Consider the following 5360-nt stretch of genomic DNA (forward strand, 5'->3'; position numbering starts at 1 on the left):
TATTTGCAAAATTATCTGTGACATTCTTAACTATAGAACTATGAAGAACTATCTGTAACTTCTTAGCTACAGAATCATGATTAACTTTTAACTTCGATGCCGGATATCAATTCCCCCCTTTGAGACTTATATAGCTTAAAGCATTTTAAAAAAGTCTCACTTTAATCCATTATACTTCCCTGGCCTACAGAGGGGTATGCACTGGATAAGACAACAAGTAATGATAATCACAATTACAAACAACAGAATGAATACAAACAATTGTTTCAACCACCTTAAATTGGGAAGCCATGAAGTCAACCAAGAGAGGTCCAATCCTCCTCCTTCTGTAAATTTAGAAGCCAACTCTTTCAACTGCTGGATTTTCTTTTCTATTGGTAGCAAATTTTCAGAAAGATTGAAACAACACATCCCTTTAGTTTATATCCTTTACCAAGGCACAAGTAATTCTCTTTACCCATGATTGTGCCTCAGTAATAAATAGTCAAGGACCTCCAGTTATATTAGCCGGCACATAGGTATAAGAACACAAAGTTTAGCCAGAAGAGTTCCTCGTATTTTAACTTTCAGCATTCCTTTTTCCTTGATTCTAGTTGTCCTTCCCGTACTATACGATTGGTGATAAGTCAGATTAGCATCAAAACTCTTAATCATTGTATAGTTCTTTAACAACTGCAAGGGGTTGGAACTCTTATTAAACAGGAACTATACATTTTTCCTGTTGAATTCCCTGCATCCAAACAGAAGGAGGACATGTTGGTTACTTCTTTGGCTAATAGCTCCCAAATGTCTCTATTCCAATCCCATTTTCGTCAACACAATAGATACTTTTCCTAGCAAAACTATAAAACTATATTAAAATATTTCTCCTTGGATTTAATCTAATTGAATAAATGATTCAGCACAATTCATCAAATCTGACTCAGTCTCAATTTCAAAGGTCCCTTTTGTATGGATGTCCACAGATGAGAAGGTGTCTTCTTTATTCTAGTATTTGACACCCTTGAGCTTCACTGCAGTATTTGTGGTTAGCAGCACCTGGTAGGGTCCTCTCCACCTTTCCACAAGTGGTTGTCATGGTTTTACCCCAGCTGGCAGCTGAGCACCACGCAGCCGCTCGCTCGCTCCCCCCTGTCAGGATGGGGGAGAGAATTGGAAAAGTTAAAGTGAGAAAACTCGTGGGTTGAGATAAAGACAGTTTAAGAGGTAAAGCAAAAGCTGTGCGCACAAGCAAAGTAAAAGCAAGGAATTAATTCACCACTTCCCATGGACAGGCAGGTGTTCAGCCATCCCCAGGAAAGCAGGGCTCTGTCACACATAATGGTTACTTGGGAAGACAAACGCCATCACGCTGAATGCCACCGCCCCCCCCCTCTTCCCCCAAACCTCTTATAAAGTGAGCATGACGTCACATGGTATGGAATATCCCTTTGGTCAGTTTGGGTCACCTGTCCTGTCTGTGTCCCCTCCCAACTTCTTGTGCACCCCCAGCCATCCCACTGGCAGGGCAGTGCAAGAAGCAGAAAAGGCCTTGGCCCTGTGTAAACACTGCTCAACAATAAGTCCATAGAACAAAAACATCTCTAAATTATCAATGCTGTCTCCAGCACAAATCCAAAACATAGCCCCATACTAGCTACTATGAAGAAAATCAACCCTCTCAGCTGAAACCAGGACATAGTTCATCTTTCCATGTCCGGAGGTATACCGAGTCTCTGGGCCTGAAGGTATATACTGGTGAATCCAAAGGCACAGGAGCTTTAACCTGGATGTATTTGTGGAGAGAGTTAATGACCTTGCCCAAAGATATTAAATACTCACTCAAAATTTGTTCTCCCTTCAGGTGCATCTGACTACCTTTCTTTTCCTGTCAAATTTGCAACATAAGGCTTTCCATATAATATTTCAAATGGACTAACTTTCTCTTTTGTTCTAGGAGTTATTCTAATTCTAAGTAGTGCCAGTGGTAAAACTTTGGTCCATTTCATCTGTGTTTCCTGACATAATTTCCTAATGTGCTGTTTAATTGTTTGATTCATTCTCTCTACCTTTCCACTAGACTGTGGTCTCCATGGAGTATGCAAATCCCATTTAATTTCCAAAAATTTAGAAACTCCCTGAATGATTTCTGTTATAAAATGGGGTCCTCTATCTGATGAAAATCCTTCAGATACTCCAAATCTAGGTATTATTTCTTTTAGAAGTACTTTTATTACTTCCATGGCTTTGTTGGTGCGACACGGAAAGGCTTCTGGCCCGCCCAAAAAGGTATCAACAATTACCAATAAATATTTATACCCCTTACATTTTGGTAACTCCGAAAAATCAATTTGCCAGTGATTTCCAGGCATAGAGCCTCTTTTTACCTCTCCCGGTAAGGGCCTTTCCTGAACTTTAGGATTATTTCTCAAACAAATATCGCATCCTTGTGTAATGCCTTTAGCAATCTTCAACATATTGATGCCTATTGCATATGTTCTCACCATTTCCACTAAGGCTTCAGTTCCCATATGAGTAATATCATAAGTTCGTTTCATGAGTTCCCTCATTATTTGAGGGGTAACTATGCATCGTCCATCTGGAGTTTTCCACCATCCTTTGGGGGGTCTTTATACACTTTAGAAAGTCAGCCAGTTTATCTTCTTTCCCTGTATATTCAGGAACATTAATGTTAAAAGTTCTTTCAGGGACTAAGGCTGCTATGTTTGTAACTAGAGCAGCTCTTTTTGCAGTCTTATCAGCCTTTCGATTTCCTTTGATTACATCCGTCTGTCCGGATTGATGGGCTTTGCAATGTATCACTGCCACTTCCTTCGGTCTGTTGACTGCTTCGAGCAATCTCAAGATTTCCTTACTATATTTTATAGGATTTCCCTGTGATGATAACAATCCTCTCTCCTTCCAGATTGTACCATGTGCATGTATTACTCCAAAGGCATATTTCAAATCAGTATAAATTTTGGCTCACTTTCCTTCTGACATCTCTAAAGCTCGGGTTAATGCAATTAATTCAGCTTTCTGGGCAGAAGTGTTCACTGGCAGCGGTTGTGCCTCTATCTCTTCTTCCAGAGTAGCGACAGCATATCCAGCTTTCCGCTCCCCCTTGATGACAAAACCGCTCCCGTCAGTGAACAGTTCCCAGTCAGGGTCCTGTAAGGGGACGTCTTTCAGGTCTGCATGGCTGGAATACACCTGTTCAATAGTTTGTAAATAATCATGTGCTAATTCTTCTCCTTCACGTAGAGGTAACAGAGAGGCTGGATTTAAGGCACTAGACACTTTCATTATGATGTCTTCCTGTTCGAGCAGTATTGCTTGGTATTGTACCATTCTGCTCGGGGATAGCCAATGATGTCCTTTCTGTTCTAACACTGCTGCAACAGCATGCGGCACATAAACAATAATTTTCTGTCCCAAAGTCAATTTTCATGCCTCCTGTTTCAATAATACAGCAGCGGCTACTGCCCTCAGGCATTCTGGCCACCCAGAACTTACTTTGTCCAGCTGTTTTGAAAAGTAAGCCACCGGTCTTCTCCAATTTCCCAGATTCTGTACCAATATTACCAAAGCCTGATGTTCCCTTTCATGCACATATAGTTCAAAAGACTTTGTCAGATTCAGAAGGCCTAAAGCCGGGGCACTCATGAGAGCAATCTTTATTGTGTCGAATCCTTTCTGGCAGTCTGGAGTCCATTCTAATAGCTCTCCTGGCCCCTTAACAGCTTCATACAGGGGTTTGGCCATCAATCCAAAATTAGGAATCCACAGGCGACACCATCCAGCCATTCCTAAAAATGCTCTAAGTTCTCTCTTTGATTTGGGAGGTGCAATTTGACATATTGCTTCTTTTCTTTTGATTCCGAATTTCCTTTCCCCTTGAGATATCTCAAATCCCAGATAGGTCACAGTTGTCTGAACTATTTGTACCTTCTTCCTTGACACTCTATATCCTGCTAGCCCCAAAAAGTTCAGTAGACTTATGGTTGCGTTTCTACATTCTTCAGCGGTGTCTGCCCCCAGCAGTATATCATCTACGTACTGTAACAAAGTAACATTAGCTTCCTTACCTTGCCACTGCTGCAGTTCCTTCGCAAGTACATTACCAAAAATCGTGGGGCTATTCTTGACTGTCCAGCATAACTGTATTTTCTGTCCTGTCGTGGGACTTTCCCATTCAAAGGCAAACAACTTCTGGCTTTGTTCTTCTAAGGGAATGCAGAAGAAAGTATCCTGATATCCATAAAGTAGAATTTTCCACTTTACAGGGACAGAAATGTGTTTGGGTTAGTGCTTAGACACTGTTCAGTTTAGGGTTAAATGCACTACTTGCTTTGCTGACGACTATACCTTTGAAGAAGAGCCAAAAGACTGATAAAATCATGCTTTGCTAAAGAGTATCCTTGATGGAGAGCTGGAAAACTAATAAAAAGCAAACATCCTGCCCCAGAAGGCGCTGAGAGCTGGGCAATTGCCAGAGAGGCGTGAAGTCAACAAGAATCGCCAGTAACCAGGGGAAGGGAAAGGTGGCTGGGGGGTGAGTGGGTTTGCCACCACCTACCCAATTAAAGGACTATGCAAATTACACCCCTCCACACACCCTCAAGGCGCATGCCTGCTAATTTAAAGATGCTTGACCAATAGTAGATGATGTGGTAATTAATAACCAATTAGCATAAATTTAGGTGGGTTTTTCTAATCCTCTAACACGATAAATATGTGGTAGATTCTGTGTGGTGTGTGCTAGCTTTGTGGAATTACCACCTAGCACCCCTCTCTGTGCAGACATGAAATAAATAAAATACCTCTGCTGTGTGTGTATATTGGTGTACTGCACACTGGGTAAACGATCCCACTTTTGGGATAACAGTTTCTGGTGACCCAGATGGGACCGTGCTGACAGCCTTGCCTGGATTGTCTTGCTGTACCTGACAAGGAGAAGCGGAATGAGGGGACTCCAGCGCACACCAACCTGTTGATCGGGCACTCCAGAGGCTCCTCTCCTGCAGTTGGGCGGTAAGCAACACAACAGTGCAACGCTATTTGAAAGAGGTATTTAAGAGGAAAAGGGAGGGGAAAGCGAGACTTCTTAAGGAAGCAGTGGGAGTTGTTCTTTGATTAAACTCTGCATAAGACACATCAGAAAAATACACAGCAGCAGCATTGGTTTGTTTCTACACGTTCTTTTAAGTAACGTAGGGGAGAGATCCCTCGTTTTGTGTTTGGAATTTTGGTGTATGACATGTTGGGTTAGGAAATTCTTTTGTTCGGTACTGAAATGGGTTCCACTGCTTCCAAGGAGGTTCCTCTTTGTTCTTTAGGATGCACCCTAAAGAACTGGAGGAAGTTTGGAGGGAACCCCA

At 41.9% G+C, this 5360-nt stretch overlaps 1 long non-coding RNA gene across 1 annotated transcript; it reads right to left on the bottom strand.

The window, feature by feature from the left end:
- Positions 1-1736: 1736 nt before the first annotated feature.
- LOC142599270 (uncharacterized) lies at positions 1737-4996 on the bottom strand. Its single transcript, XR_012832900.1, has 3 exons — positions 4926-4996; positions 4068-4205; positions 1737-1765 (listed from the first exon to the last, which is right to left on the bottom strand). It is a non-coding gene; the product is annotated as an uncharacterized LOC142599270 (long non-coding RNA).
- Positions 4997-5360: the final 364 nt, after the last annotated feature.

Source organism: Balearica regulorum, chromosome W, assembly GCF_011004875.1.
Source record: "Balearica regulorum gibbericeps isolate bBalReg1 chromosome W, bBalReg1.pri, whole genome shotgun sequence".
NCBI lineage: Eukaryota > Metazoa > Chordata > Aves > Gruiformes > Gruidae > Balearica > Balearica regulorum.